Below are 17,647 nucleotides of genomic sequence, written 5' to 3'. Positions count from 1 at the left end.
ATCCCTATAAAGTATATTCATTACTCGTTATTCTCTACTAATAGTTAATGAAAGACTGTATATAATGGCATATAATGGTATATAAAGTCATCACAACAATAGCTGGGGATTGTGGGTAGTGTAGTCTCTTTCGCGCTCCACATTTCAGAGAAAACAAGTTGTCTCAGAATTGAAGGGGAAAAACACAAAAGCATTGTACACAATTTAAACCTATCAATGTCGTTGAATTAACAAGGATAATCTGGTGTTTTTGAGTTGATGAGTAATGGAGATATCACTGTCAAATCAATCGACAGTAAGGAGAATACTTACTTCCGGGTGTACAATTCTCTGTTATCCAATGGGAATGGACGCTCACATTGCCTTTAAGAGCTGCCGACACAAACGAATGCCGTGCTTCCCTAAGCGTCAAATACCGCCGCCGATGGGAATACATTGCAATCAGTTGAAAGCTCTTTGCATCCGTTTATGACGCTGAAGGAGCCTCGGCGCGTCACAACTGGACGCCACGGGATCCTGACCAAGCGTCGCTCCTGGACGCGTTGGGAGTGAGAGTGTGTTGACATATCATATACACAACTAATTCAATAACGTGCTTTAACCACTAGGCGGTGCACACAAGGTACACACAGCCATAATAACTTTGTATTATAAGTGTAGGACACTTGTGTATGTATAACATCTGAAGATGTGTAGTTTTATTCATGTTTTCACATAATTGTACAGGATATTGCTATACTATTTCACATGTTTTACTTCTAATATCTGATTTGTAAAAAATTACAGACAGAAAGGTATATCCGTAATTTAACAGTAAGCTATTGAAATTCTGAATCCATAGATGTGTCTCCCATCACCCAAATCCCCTGACTATTATTTCAATTCAGTATTTACATTCTTATATTCAAAGAAAATCAGTAATATCTTTAAAAACTACAAGTCCTTTTCTATCAGCTGTGCACCGTTATGGTGTAAATATAACCTATCTACCAATTGGATCAAATATAAAAGTCAACCGAATTAGTATTGATACTGCAAGGAGACGTATTGTGTGAAGAGAAATTGAATATGTTGTTTAATTGCTGATATATTTATGATCCACGTCACGTATTCAGTTTCGGCGGCATTTCTTCCAGTTTGTCTAGAAGTCTTCTAATCAGGGCTCTATAAATAGAGAACTACGGCAGATATGTAATATTTAATGCAGCCGAACCGTGTATTACAATGCCGTTATGTGATGACTTCCAAAGAGAAAAGCAAGCACACTCGGAATAAAGTATTATTTTCTTTTTTTAAAAAATGTTTTTCGGATTTCATATCGCATAAACACCATATCCCAACGTGCATTGCGGCTAAACAATCCAATCACCGAGCTTCTAGCTGAGGATCTTGGGTAATCAGTTCAGTGGGTGTGTGGTCATAGATATAAACACTAGGGTTGCGGTCGGATAATCCAAAAATCAGCTCCTAACGTCTAACCCAGGGGTCGGCAACCTTTTTGATATGAAGTGCCATTACATTTTTTTATTGTTATCAGCGTGCCAACGATCGAGAATGATCAACGGGGGGGGGTTTGAGGAGCTTGGCGCTGGTGAACTATCAACAGGAGGGCGGGGGGAGCCTCGCTGCGGGGAAGCAGTGTGTGGACCTGTCAGCACAACTTACATAATGCCGAATTTAACAAACACATTTAAATAATTGGTTTAAACGGCATAATAATAAGGACGATCGTCCGTTCTGTGATTCTCCAGAACACACATGTTATGATATTAGGGTCATGCAGAGTGAGATGAGATCGCTGTCCCTTTAAGAGAGAGAGAGAGAGGGGTGTGGCGTGTGCATGTCATAGACTGTATATATAAAGGTGCATGTGTGTGTGTGTGGATGGTAGAGCGACAGTGAGGGAGCGTGTGTATGTTTCTGGAAGTGAAACGAGGCAGCAGAAAAACAGAGGTCTGTGATGTATTTTGTGAAACAGAAGAACAGCTAAATAAATGCAACGGCCTCCCAAGAAGAGCTCGCCTCTCTCCAGTCATTTAAGCTAAAGTGGGTTATTGAACCTGAAGCTTGTTGCTTCTGCCCTCCTCGACTACGGTCTGGGAGCCGACAGGAAAGTTCAACACACAGATGGCCAGTCCGCCCCTTTGTAGCATATTATTTCAATGAGAGATGAGCAGATCGCCACTGGGCTTTCAACTAAAGACACAGCCACGCAAAAACTGCGGCATTTGTACAGCTCCTTATGGGTACTGCAATTTGTGAAGTGCTTTCCTCTGTGGTGAAACGATCAGCACTGCACCACGGAGGAAAGCGGCAGAAAGTCACCTGGAGTTAAACAGAGCGGGGCTGCGTTGCGTGCATGGCTTCCTTCTGCAGGTAACGGGGAGACGCGCTCTGGCGGCGGTCTCGTTCAGGATCCAAAAATACAATTTAAATATTTTGCACACTTATTCCACTTATTCCTAGTGTGCCACTGGTTATGGTGCCGCGTGCCAATGCTGGCACGCGTGCCAGGGGTTGCCGACCCCTGGTCTAACCCTATCGTCTATTCCTTGACCTCTGAGTGAAACGTCACGGGGTTAAGGGATAGTGGATAGGATAATTCAAAAGGATTTAGGAGAAGAGACTGCGGTACTTTAGAGCAGTGGTTCCCAAACTTTTTGTGCCCAAGGCACACCAAAGGACAAGTAAAAATCTCAAGGCACACCTATTGTGCAAAATAGCCCTTATAACACGTGTTATCACTCATATCATGTAAAATATCTGTAAATGTGCATCATTATTTACTAATGCCAAATAAAATGTGACAAAGACAACTATATTACTCATGAAATATTTATTAACGAAATATTTCAGAAATTAATTTGAAACTTTCTCAAATTAGGCTTCACCAAAGCAGCAACACACTCATTTAAACCAGACAGGTCACACAATTAAAAATGAGGCAAAGACTCAGCAGAAATTCAGCACAGAGAACTGTCAATGCAAGGAAGCTGCACTGTCCATGGGCCTGAACTACAAATTATAAATGTAACATTTCAGCAATCAGCATTGTGCTATTGTAAATATTTTGCCGACTTACAAATTAGTGAGATACATGTGCCTGTCGGGGCGCGCAGATTTTTTTAATCCTTGGTGGCACTGAGGAGAGGGCCACTCGCAAGTCCTGTTCAACAGAGAGCCGTGACCTCCTGTTGTTCTTCATGTAAACCAGAGTAGAGAACGCCAACTCACACAGGTAGGTAGTGGGAAAAAGAAGAAGTTGCTCAATCGCGTGGTGGGAGATGCTTGGGTACTCCGATGCAGAAGCCAACCAAAACTGATCCAGTGGGAGCTCACTAAATTTGAGTTTCAGTGTGCGGTCCACACGGAGCTCTGCGCACTCCTTTCTCTCTTTAGTGAGCTTTTCTGTTGGGAATTCCTGGTGGAATGGGTCTCGGATCCAGTCATAGTCCTCGATGTCAGCCACACGTGGAAAATAGTGGTCAAACCTCTCTTTTAAGGTCTGAAGGTGTTTGGCATATACAGCGCGCTCCCTAGCTGCCTGCGGCGCAGCTGATGCCAGCGGGAACATGTCCATGGAGCCCTGTTCCAAAGCCTCGCGCCACAGGATAAGTTTGCCCATAAACCCCCGAATCTTGTCTGTGGATGATAAAATGTTTTCATTCCTGCCCTGAAGCTTGGCGTTTAACTCGTTGAGATGCCCAAATATGTCTGCGAGGTAAGCCAGCCTGGCGCACCACCTCTCATCCGCGAGCTTGTCTTTATGTGGGACAGCGTGTTCACGTGAAAACTCCAAAAGCTCTTCCCGAAGCTCATAAAGACGGGATAGGACTTTCCCCCGTGACAGTCAACGTACCTCTGTGTGGAGGATCAGGCTTTGGTGGTCGGCTCCCATCTCGGCGCACAGCTGGGAGAAGAGGCGAGATTTCAGGGGCCTTGATTTGATGTAATTCACCATCTTCTCCCGTAGTATGGCTTTCCATTTCTTCGCAGAAGAAAAACGTCTCTTTGATAGAGTCAGCATCAACATATCTGACATTTGCCAGAAGTTGGGCAGCCCCACTTATGTCAGTAGATTCGTCTATTTGTAGGGAAAATCTGCCGCTCGCCTGCAGTGCCATAAGACAGGTAACTTTCATGATACTGTCTGCTGACAGTTTTTTTCCTCTTTTCTTTCGGTGGTGGGTTGTCGGCAGTCTCTGCACTAGTGGTTGGTGGTTTGCTCCGCACAAGAAAGCGCTCCATTTTCCCTCTTGCGTGTTTCTCTGTTTTAATGTTGTCCTTCAGCCTTTGATGTGTCACGGTCTTATAATTCCCACCTGTGCAACTGCGTTAACAGCGAAATATGGGGTTCTGTGAGGATTTTTTTTTAAAGAATTGTTTTTAGGTATATAGTTTGCCTCTGTATTATGAAATGAGTGCATACAAAGTACTGATATAGTAAATAAAAAAATAATTATTTTTGTGTAGTTGTATATTGCAATAATAACGTATGGTTGTCACAAAATCCCACGGCACACCCGGACTTGCCTCACGGCACACCAGTGTGCCGCGGCACACCGGGTGTTTCTCAATCGCGAGTACGCTTGCTTGGTAGCACATGTCTGCCGAGCATCTTGCTTCAGAAGCGAGGCAAGAATACTTCCTGCCATTCGGAAAACAAAGAGTGGAACAGGCTAGCAAGTGTGCAGGTGTGCGTCATATGAGAGGCCCCGCCTTACATCTTCCGCCACAGATTGGGGAAATTGGTCCGTGCGCAAAGCATTGTGGGGATTTTAAGACCGCGGAGTCTACTCATGTGCAGCCTCGATATTTCTCCAAACGGAGTACGCCGGGCTCGGTAGATTTCCAAGTATGCTGGAGATTGGAACAGTACTTCGGCGGCACTCGATGACGTAGTATGCTTGAAATAGTGGCTCTGAAGCAGCTTTACTCGCGATTGAGAAACACCCACCGTTTGGGAACCACTGCTTTAGAGAATCCGACTGCACTTTCACTATCCGACGTGTTTATGATGCGCCAGCGGACGTCATAAATGTGCGTCTGCTGCTGTGGGGAAACTATGGAAACTAGTTTTCTATACAGCGGACTACAACATGGATGTATAATAAGAACGAGGGACTGCTGTAAACTCATCGAGAGACTCTGCACCGTGCTCTGATGCTGTTGTTTTATGCTTTATGAACGGGGACAACAGAGAAACATATTCTTCATGACCAAAGTTGGAATTGAAATAAAAAAGGAAAGTGAAACTTATGCTCGTCACCCTCTCCCTCCGGTCCACATTAATACAAATGATCCCAATACGTATGATTGTATGAACTATGAAAAGATCTTAAAATCAATACAAATGTATTTATTATAAACGTTAGTCCTTAACATCTATCACTGTGTATATCACCATTCAAACATCTTTTAAAAGTTGAACAAACCCCACACAGCTCAGTAAAGACTGTGAAATGTTGACTTTATTTGATCATTTCAGTAAAAACTAACGTTCATATTTCTCTTTTTGATTATAATACTGATGAACGTTCAAAACAAAGCACTTTGGCAAGTTACCACATACGTTTTAAAATGCTTAATAAGCACCGTAACTTTCATGATATCATTTCTCGTTCATAATCGGTTGTTTCCGTGAACGGCCGACTGTTGTGTGACGGCAAATGCTGCAGCTGCAAGGCATTGTGGGGCAGCATTTTCTCCTCTCCTTTCGGTGAGGGAGGTCCAGTTCTTATTATACATCCATGAGGTCCAGTGGTTCCTAAGCTAAAGGAGGTTATAAAGGAAGTTTGAAACCTCCTTTCCTTTCATCTAGAGAATTCGAACGGCACTTATCATGGCTGCCACTGAGGGACTTCCGGGTCATTTCACTCCGTTAGGAAGGTTTCTAAGCTAAATGGACTATTCGACTTCAGCCTCGATGACTCACCCACGCTGCTGGCCAATGGAGACCGACATTGCCACATGGCGGCCATCTTGCTCGCTCATTCATAACATGTCTATGGTGCACTATTGAAATAACCGTAGATTGCTCAATTTTCAACCAATTTTCAAACGGTTTGGTTTGTTATAAACATCAAAGATGTAGTTATGATACTGCATACTTATAATTATAATCATGAACTTTTTTTTTCAACATGTCTTGTTGTCTCCTGTATCATAGCCATGCTAATAACGTTTATAATAAACCAAACCGTTTGTAAATCAGTCAAGATTTCAGCGAGTTAAGAGTATTTTTGTGCAGATCACTCACCTTACAACAGCTGTAGCAGTAGTTGTTGACTGTGGCAAGATGGTCACCGGTGAGCTACGCTGGCGACTCCCCCTTGAGCCATCTAGTGTTTATATATATCTATGTGTGTGGTGTGTATCGCAGTGATGCTCGAAATGTCCCTTATAGGCCTACGTCTGTTTCCGGTGACTTTATTTTGAAATTCAGTTCCTGAGGAACGGCTAAAAAGCCCGAGATGATAGAATTAAACGTATAAATAAAAACAAGGATAATTGTGTGTTATTGTTGAGTAAATAACAGTGTGTTATTTAGAAAAGAATAACAAATTAGAAGGAAAAAAAGATTTTAAAAATACAGATTTCAGTATTTTGAGGCTCTGAGGATTTATTTTCCTCACAGACGGCAAAAAAAGTCGGACATTATACGATTTAAAATAAAAACAATAATCGTGGCTTGATATTGAGTAAGAACATGTTTTTATGAACCACACAGCTTCCGGTCTTCCAAGACCCGACCGGACAAAAAGACGTGTTGCAGGCACGAAACATACTACCAATAGAAATACATTGCTTTTAAAATCGTTCTGTGTGACACGAAAACAAGGGGAAAATCGTGTTGGTGAACACGAATCAATAGATTAAATGTTGTGACTATAACACGAAATGCCGTGAGACTGGGTTGCACACACACACACACACACACACACACACTGTACCACACGCACCTACACACTGTACCACACGCACCTACACACTGTACAACACGCACCTACAGCTCCTAAAGCATACTATCAGGCTACAGCCATTGTGTATTTTATTATGTGAAGCACTAAATGGTTTTAGACAAATATTGACTCTTTGTTTGTAGATATCTACTAAACTAAAGCAAATAAAGAGAGTAATGTAGGCCTGTTATACTGAGTGATATATATTATACACACTGCTCTGCTTTCTGCACGGACCTCACAGCTGTTCTCACTGTAAACATTGCGTCGCGATGAAAGCAGTTAATAAAATAATATCCAGGGGATTGTTGGAGCAGAACACCTATTGTGGTGGCTGATAGCCACCCCCTCTGCTACGCGCCGTTCGTTGGATGAGGCTGAAATCTCTATTAAAATAAAGAAAGGAATTGAAAACACCGGAATCAAAAGTTATAACAATTATCTGAGTTTACTTCTGGTAGGAAACCAAACACATATACAAGTTATACAGAGTACTCCGGACTTCAGGTTTGTGATGCGATGCGGATAAAGGTGTCAGGACCAACCAACTCATCAAACAAAAAGAAATTGACTTCAGGTTTGTGATGCGATGCGGACACAGATATCAGGACCAACCAACTCACCAAACCAAAAAGCATTTTTACATACAAAAACACCAGTATTCATATCCCTATTTTGGGGCGGAGATGTGTTAACTTCCCCCTTCCCCTTTTATTCCCAAGCGAATGAGAGAGTCCGTGAGGAGGAGCTGTCTAAGCTGCTCACCTCCCCAAGTGTTTTTACTGGCTGGATTCACTTCTGGTCGGGTTCAATAGTTCTGACCAGAACGTCAAATTCCTAAGTTTCACAAGGTCAAAAGTCAACCCTTATCTCCGTCCCAATCTTAACTCCATTCCTTTTCCATGAGAGTTTTTCACATAAACTATCCTTTTTCAGACATTTAAACCTTTCTGCACATATTTAAGGAGGTCTTTAACGACTTTAAAAACAACATCTGTTGTGGAGGGGTGAAAAGGAGCGGTGTAATGATGTCTTTAATGACCTTAAAACCAACATCTGTTTTTAGGGGTGAAAAGGCCAAGTGTGTGTGTGAAACAGAATCTCTGGGTCAGTGAGTTTGAAAGTAAGAATATCATTTCTATATATATGATTACCCAAAACCGTTGTGATTACCTATAACAGTTGTGATTACTTAAAACAGTTCAAACAATACATGTTCACTAAAATACAATTCAAAATAATACATGTTTACTTCAATACAGTGTAGAATCATATCTTTTTACTTCAGGATGCATGCAGAGCTGTCATTGGCTGAGATCAGTCCGGCCGTGTGTCACGACTCTTTGAAACATCTCTGTTGCCGGAAATGCATCCGCAGAGGAGCCGTGGAGGATCCATCAGTGTATCCTCGATTATAGCTCCTCCAGAGAGCCTCCTCGAAGCTCGATCTTCAAACTGGCTTCACTCGCTTTAATTGCTCCTTTGAATGTAATTTTCCTCTGTGGTTTCCTACTCAACACATTTTTGTATTGTAATGCCACTCATATTTTATTTTCTTTGTTTTGAAAGGTGCCCTAAAATAAAGTGTATTATTGATCTTATATCTGTGCCTATATCACACTCATAATGTTCCTTATTTTAGACTAGGTTTTTCCTGGTGTCAATAGGGAAGATCTGCACTGTTCTCTACATAACATGTTCAGCAGAGCAGGTATTTCTCCTGCCAGATATGGCACCCCCCCAACAACTTTGTCCAGGACAGTCACACCGTCACCAAAATCACACTGGTGTTTGCTGTTCCCCTCTAGTTTGTGCTCACAAAAGCATTTTACTCTAGACTCAGCAGGTGAAAAACTAAAGAGGGGCTGCCATATCCGGCAGAGAAGGAGTTGTGGCTGCCGGATTTGGAACCCCCCCTATTACTTTGTCCAGGATAGTCACAATGTCACCAAAATCACACTGGTGTTGCCTGTTCCCCTCTAGTTTGTGCTCACAAAATTCGGAGAAACAAATATTTTTTCGGAGTTTAGGATGGCAGAAGACACTACACTACCCAGAATCCTCAGCTATCCTTTGGGACTACACCATGTGCTTTGCTTGACAAACCCTTTGATTAGTCCTCAAGCTCTGTGATTGGATGTTGGAGTGGCAGTGAGCGAAGTTTACGCCGAGCGTCAAACAGCACTTTGAAATGGAATGAAACCCATCGACGGCACACTATCCAAAACAGGAATCGAACGTGTCCTACCCCCCCCGCCCCCCAGGTCACAGGCTCCTGCAACAGTGCAACATAATAAAACAGATACACAGAAAATATAGTGCAAGTAAATACAAAAAGAAAAATAGTAAAATAGTAAAAAGTGAAATAGTGCAATAAGAGTCTATATACAAGTGATTGGAATATGATATATTAGATAAATAATTTCTAAGTAGCAGCCAGATGAATGTTATGGATGTTGTTTCAAAGTTCAGGTGTTTAACAGTTTTATGGCCTGTGGGATGAAACTGTCCCTGAGTCTGTTTTTTTTAGTCCGGATGCTGCGGTACCGCCTGCCAGACGGCAGCAGACAGAACAGTTGGGGTGATGGGGGTCTTTTATAATCCTGAGGGCTTTCTTTAAGGTTAACCTGGTATTTTTACTCCACTACATTTATTTTAGTTACTTTACAGATTTGGATTAATGATGTGAAATATAAACAACCCTTAAATCAGACTTTAGTTACACCTGAGTAAACTTCAGTGCCAACAATCAGGCGAGATATTTGGTAGTGGGTGCTTGAGAAGACTAAACATTTATCTGCAGATCTCTATAAAGCATATTCATTACTCGTTATTCTCTACTAATAGTTAATTAAAAACTGTATATAATGGCTATTTTGCACATCCCTTTCAAGATTTCAAGATTTTCTAAGGTTTATTCACATATCATACACAACTACGGTGTAGTTATGCAATGAATGAAAAACTTGGGTCACAGGTTCCTCAACAGTGCATTACAAGACATCTATCAATATGTGTGTATACTTCCACCATTAAACTGTCATATTCTGCACATTTCTTATACTATCTACATACATCTTATAAGAGTATAATTAATATGTATAATATCAGTTAAAATAAGTGCTTCAACATCGTTAACATTGCAGGAAAGTTGATTGTCAAGTTCCAAAACAAACCATGCAATATATTAGACGTTAAGTACTTTGTCAGGCTTAATATCTGTAGATACCCCCAAAGCTTTTTTCTTATTTAAAAGAAGACCTTAACTTAAAGTATTCTTTAATGTTTAAATAAAGCCTTAAAGGTAGGGTAAGTTTGAGAAACCGGCTCGAGATACACTTTTTGTTATATTCCATGGAATGCTCTTAACACCCCGATAGCAATGAATATCTTAAGTGCTTTGACAAAAAAATCCATACAAAAATGTCATCTGTGGAAGCCGTAATACTGTAAAAAGCACGACCAATCATTTTAGCCAGCCCGGCTAAAATAACTGGATGGCCTACCTGCCTGTCAGCCTTCCATCTGTGCACAAACTTATCTCGTGCCCTCATTGGTCATGTGCGCGTCCGTGTGTGTTGGAGGAGGGGCTCTATAAGGAAGTGGCAGATTTTCTCTGGTTGTGTATTTTCAAATTCTAGCGATCTCGAGCCGGTTTCTCAAACTCTACCTTTAATATATTTTTTAATATCAGGCACTAAACTGTTTTATTGTAGAGATCACTTACAGTATCTTCTTCATATTTTCTATTCTGTATTTATATCATTGACCTTCTACTTTCCCACTATTTTGTATGTACTCTTAATATTTAAATGTTTTCATCAAATATAACACATTCAAAAGTGCTTTACAAAAATGAAAGACATTAAGAAAAAGGCATTTTAAAACAGTCATTAAAAAGCAACACAATCTACCTGCATTGCAATTACTCTAAACGTGTAATAACGTGCTTTAACCAGTAGGTGGTTTGGGTTAAAAAGCTGTCAAGTTTACAGTGTTAACAAAATAAAATATACTGCTGTTTCTGGTTTAGTTTAAGACGGATATATTCTGTTATTGTTTTGATATTTGTAACACAAAAGCGATGTAAAAAACCCACAGCAACACAGAAAAGATGGTCTTAACATGACCCAGCGGTCTAGTAGTTAATAAAAAACAATAATATCAAAACAAAATATTACTACTAACTTTATTGTGAAATTAAAACAGAACGGTAAAAGAATAGTTTCCGGTCTATTCTGAGGCCCGATCTCTGTAGATAAATAAAGAACTACGACAGATGTGTAATATTTAATGCAGCCGAACCATTTATTACAATGCATTCATGTGATGACTTTCAAAGAGTAAAGCAAGCACTGCTGAATAAAGTATGATTTTATCTTTTGCGAAACGTTTTTTTTAATATGCTGCAGTTGGAGGTTAACGAATCACAGAGCTTGAGGACTAATCACAGGGTTTGTCGAGCAAAGCGGAACGATAGCTGAGGATTCTGGGTAGTGTAGTGTCTTCGGCCATCCTAAACTCTGAAAAAATATTTGTTTCTCCGAATCGAAGGGGAAAAATACAAAAGCATTGTACACAATTTACACCAATCAATGTTGTGTAATTAACAAGGATAATCTGGTGTTTTTTAGTTGATGAGTAGTGCAGATATCACTGTCAAATCAATCAACAGTAAAGTAATAGTTACTTCCGGGTGTAAAATCCTCCGTTATCCAATGGGAATGGATGCTCACATTGCCTTTAAACAGCCAACGACATAAACGGATGCGGTGCTTCCATGAGCGTCAAATACCGCCGCCGATGGGAATACATTGCAATCAGTTGAAAGCTCTTTGCGTCCGTTTATGAAGCTGAAGGAGACTGCGCTGGGCTAATGCTAATGCTAATAATGCTAATGCCAGCAAATACAATGGCGGCTTCACAAAACTTTTCAGAGTTTTACGTTGCGTGGTTTGCAATCGCCCAGCCAATCAGAAATTGGAACCTTTTTCTCCCCAGGAAAGTCCCTACTCTCTAGCAGGGACTAAAAAGGGGTGAAAAGGTTCGCAAAAAAAAAGTTCTAGTTCCAGATCTTTTTGGTGTGAACGCAAAATTCCAGGAACTATCGGATCTATTCCTGGGAAAAGTACTCCGGTGTGAAAGTGCCTTATGATTCTACTTTTGATAGTCGGACATGACAACCTGTGCAGCCCATGTATTGATTCCATCCGATAGCTGCTATAATAAAAAACAAAACGTCTGCCTGCTCTCCACAATGATCAATAACAGCGAACGGATGGTCAAAGTAAGGTACAAATAAACAGAATCACATGAAGCCTGGTCAGTGTTGCCTGACTTTATAAAGTGTGTTTTTTTATAAGTGGTCACGTTCTATTCACTTTGCTCAGCGCTACTGCTTGTTTCAACTTTTATTTGCCGTACTCACCATAAACTGTTAGCTCAGGTTAATCTCGCCCCCCTCCGACGTAAGCGTGACGTATGCGGTTCTTGCTTCTAGAACGACAATTTTTCCGAGCTTGGTAAGAACCGGTTTTCGGGGAAAAGAGCCGGCTCCGCTGCGGTGTGAACAAGAAAAACTGGTGCTTATCAGGCTCTGGCTCCGAACCGGCCCTGGAACCGCGTTGGTGTGAAAGGGGCATCAGAGGGGCGTGGGGAGTGGCTCCTTATTTTCATCTAAAGTCAAAGACAGAGAATCAGCACTTTTGAAACAGGGCTGAAACAGAGGGGTTTATGGGATGCTACAATGCATGATCTGTTTGGTATTTCAGACAAACACTTCAGAGACATGTTTTGTATATATCCGAGACCTATAATATATTGATGAAAAAGAGTATAATAGGAGACCTTTAACACTTATTGAGCTGTTAACAGTGAGATGGTAATATCTGTCAATTCTTAATTAGCATCCCTAGCAGTAACAATAATTTAACGGGGCAAATGGGAGCAGATCAGAACAGAAGGCAGCTTTATACTAGAGATAAGACGATGTATACTTATCAGACGGAGCGCACAGAAAAAATGCCTGTATGATTTATAAGCCTGCCTCAAATAAAAGCCTGGAGCCCTCTGCATTTAAAGTTGATCAATGTTAAATTGTGAAATGTTATAAGTAACACTCCCTCCCTATTTATTTAGAAAGATCAGTGAGCGGATTTCTGGTATGGCATGATTAGGAGAAGGAGCAAGATTTTTGCTCTCTGGGAAAGACAGAGTAAGCCTGTATAAGTGTAATGCTCTCACACCTAAAGGGTCAGATACTGGTCCAATCATTACTGCTCTCTGCTTCATTCACTTGTTTCTGGTAGCTGACAGAATCCGCTCTCAGACACTGTCCCTGGCCTACCGTGCTGTGAAGGGATCCGGTCCCTCCTACACCCAGGACATGGTTAAAACTAACACACCAGGGTTTGCATTGTTTGCTACCCTGGCTCCAAAATGGTTGAAGGAGCTCAAAAAAACTGTCTAGAGAAAATACTTGACACAATTCCTTTGCAGTCTAGAAGACTGGAGTTTTAAATGCACTCTGTCTGTATTTAAGCTGCTCAAATTGTAAAGGTCACTTCTCCCAGCCTTGACATTTCTCTGAAACCAGTGGGCCTTTTGCAGGTGAAATGGGTGATTTTCAATGATGGCTTCCACAACAGCCCTAACTTGAATTCTAAATTCAAAAATAAAAAACCTAACAACAGAAACAACGTTTTAAGGAAAAAATACTCAACAATTTCCTCTGCAGTCACAAAGTCTTAATTCTGCACTCTGTAACCAATTACTGCATTTACTGTATGAATTTAGAAGAATATATCTAATTTCCTTGGATTTTCTTTGCATTTCAAAATTGTACGACAAACAACAACATCATGGGGCCCGAAAGAACATAACAAGTCAGAGTGAAAGAAGTCAGAACTTGATCCATTAAATGAGCAAAACCACAACTAAGCAGGTGAAGCTCCGGGACCAACAGCACGATGACAGCAGCAACCTGACCAACCCTGGCAATGAAGGCAGTGGGAAACTATCTTTACTAAAATAGATGGACTTTTTGCAGCTGTAATAAGAAGTTAAGGAAAAACATAAATTAGGTGTGTATTTGTATTGCAAGAGTGGAGTTTTTGTAAATCACAAGGATAGATCTCAGGTAATCACAAGCTGAGGCTGCTAGGTTTCTAGATAAAGATAAATATTAGCTAAAAAATGTAGGAAAATATGTGCCAATAACACAATGTTGTAGCAAAACTAACTTACACATTTGGCACTGTGAGTCTAAAGTTATAAAACTCATAGGCATTTATATTAAGTTAGACCTAACATTTCTGGAAGAACCTCTGAGTGTACAACCACTGGATTGTACTTATATCATGACACTGATTGGCTCCTACACACTGACATAGTTGTTAGTAAAGTTATGTACATTCAATGCAAACAATAAAGCAGCCTAATGTGAAAACATCCATTTCCAAACCTAGCAATGCAACAATCTACACCCTTTGTGTCTAAAAGTTACAGGTCTGAGTCCCAGTGGCGGTTCTAGACCAATTTGACTGGGGGGGCCACGCTGGGGCCAGTTATTTTCTGAGGGGGGCACAATAAATGCAGGACGAAAAAGACAAAGACAGTATGAAGTAATTGCGCATAAGAAAACAATGCAATACAGTTATTGGTATTTGCTTCAGTACACATATTTATTTCAGATACTTATAGTTACAGTGTTTACGCTCTAAATGGATCCGACTAGAATGACAAATAGCGTTAGTTACGGCTATTCCGTCAGCCAAGAATCGTTGAATCACAAACCTTTTTTTTTCATTTTCATTTTCAGGGGGGCCACAGGGGGGTCCAAAGTCAGTGTTAGGGGGGCACTGCCCCCCCCCCCCCCCCCCCCCCCCCCCAGAACCGCCCCTTGGTCTGACTATAATGCTGGATTTGGTCTGTAGTTGGTAGAACACACCAGACTCCTTTTGTCAGGAGAAAATTGTGCTTATCAGCTTAAACAGTCTCAGCAGAAAGCATTCTTTTTGTCAGCGGTTTTCCTCAGGGCATAGTTAGCGAACCGGGCAACAAAACCGCCCTGCAGGTGCCCAGTCCTTCTGTAGTTATGGATCTCTCTGCTGAGGTCTCCTTATGCCCACCGGAGAAAACACATCTGTCTTATTTGACCTGATGAAACAGACTGTGGGGTTTGGACCTTGGTATAGTTGGCTGTTTAACAATGCTCCTTTAAATGTGACACCACAATCAAAACAACCCAGATAAACCCTTTCTGGGATGATAGGCACTGCAGAGTGGGATGTTCCATATTTTTTTCATTTTCACACTGCTGCTGTGGCACCTGCTCAGCATAACATTTTTCAATAACACCATTTACAAAGCTGGAATATTCCTTGTGCAACTGTGGGTTATTCACACATTTCTTTCTTTAACCAAGCAGCATCAGGTTTGTCCAGGCTATACCTGTTGTCCTGTAATGTTGCAGAGGTGTTCATGATATCCATAAATCTGTGGTATTTTCTTGAAATCTGTTTATGCTAAGAGGCCTTTTCTTTAAAGTCGTTCAGCATGGCTCCAAGTTGGATACAGAGATATGATTCACCACAACAGAAGAGAGCTCCATGTCAAAATGGCTGCCATTTAAAAGATTTTGATGACCCATACCAATGCTGTACTTATAGTGTATGGGCCGTCTCCACAGCTGTTGTCAAGGTTCCAATATATGCGGAGTGATAATTTGCTCCTATAGTATTATTCAACTTTTCCGTCACATCCATACAAATTAAACCAATTCCCATTTGACTAACTGTTCATATTGCTCCCCCTTCCTCCTATACATTTTAAGTCAGCAATTTAGTGTACTATCAGCTTTTAGGATCTCTAGTTTTACATGTCCTGCTTTGAATACCCAGATACTGTTAACTAGATGGTTGGTCACAGAATCGTGTTACTTTGCCACTCCTACTGTTTAAATGTTTTCTTCTACTACAAAAACATTATTTTGTGTGCATACAGCTCATGATGATAAAAAAGACTGGATCAAATGCTATCAATTCTCACTATTAAAAAAGTCCAACTGTAGATTTTTTTAACTAGAAATATCTTGAAATAAAATGAAAAAAATGGATTTGATAATTTTACACACATTTGAAATGTTATTATCTTTGGGAAACTTTGGGATATGCAATTATGATTTAAAATAAAGATTGTCACTATGAAAAAGATAAATATCAAGGCCGTTTTTGGGGAAAAAGTAAGTCATAATACTATGAGAATAGTGTAACTTTGAGAAAAGTGTTACAGCTTCAAGAAAAAGTCAAATGATGACTACATAAATGACGTGCTTTATAATACTTCATACACAATACATCAAGGCAATTAGAGGCCATATTAGTGGACTACATTGCTTAAAATAAGGTATGTGATTTTTATTGTTTGGAAAAAGCTTTTGAAGATCTTTGTCGCAGCTCGATGTCTGCTGCTGTTCCAGCCTGTTTGTACAAAGGGAAATATCCCATCAACCATTGCATGGATTTATATGAAATTGTGTACTATTTAGTGCTAGCATGCATGCTAACACTCTGAACTTTGATATGAAAAACGTCAACATAACTTGCTAAACATCAGCATTACCATTTGACCATGTTAGCATAGCACCCCAAAGTATACTTGAGTTGCCCTGTGCTACGGTCCTTTAACGGACATGTGTTGGGAAACATGTGCCACAATATCAAAGCCAAGGTGGGTCTGACCTTATTACATCTACAATATTTCTATGTTGCATTTTGCCTTAAAACATGTGATGGGGGCTGATAGCTGCCCATGGCTCCCCAGCAGGTGATCTGGCCATGTTTGAGTGAAATGGGGCAAAATAAAGTACACAGTAGTGGCATGTAACTTATAACCATTGGTCGAATACTGAACGTGCATGTGATTATGAGCAATGTGTTGAGTTTAAAATTGTTATTCTGTTTATCAAAGGTAAATGCAGTGCTTTAAATGACATTACTTTGACAGTACGATGAATCAAACATTAGAGAATCAAATTACAGTTTACACGTAATCCTCTACAATCCTTTTCTGTGCTGCCTAACATGTTGGTGTGGAGCATCTTATTCAACACCTTAAACCGTCTAAAAACACCACTGACAGTGAATCATTGCAAGAAAAATAAAACAGTTTATCTTTGCAGCTGAAAAACCGAGAAGTGTTTGCTATTTGTTGAGGATGTGAGGTCATTTTGTGTCTTTCACCATAATGATCAGCTTCTAACCCCATCTAGTGGTCTTCAGTGTTAGGCCCCCCACATTGGTTACCCACAGAAACACTGCCCATACAGCTATGGAAAAATGAAGAGACCACTGCAGCATTATCCGTTCTCTGGTTTCACTATTTATAGGTATGTGTTTGAGTAAAATTAAGATTTCTTTATTTTATTCTATAAACTACTGACAACATTTCTCTGTGTTGGAATTCAACAACCACTCGAATGGAATGGCTGCCATACATGTAAAGATTGAGATTGAGAACAAATTTGAGTGGTGTCTTAATGTTTCCAGAGCAGTATGTATTTGTATATAAATACTATATAGGTTGCAACCTTAAAGGTGGGGTAGGTAATTTTGGAGAAACCAGCTCGAGATCGCTAGAATTTGAAAATACACAACCGGAAAAAATCTGCCACTTCCTTACAGAGC

Source organism: Trematomus bernacchii, unplaced genomic scaffold (assembly GCF_902827165.1).
Source record: "Trematomus bernacchii unplaced genomic scaffold, fTreBer1.1, whole genome shotgun sequence".
Taxonomy (NCBI): domain Eukaryota; kingdom Metazoa; phylum Chordata; class Actinopteri; order Perciformes; family Nototheniidae; genus Trematomus; species Trematomus bernacchii.
Note: the sequence above shows the minus strand (reverse complement) of the source record.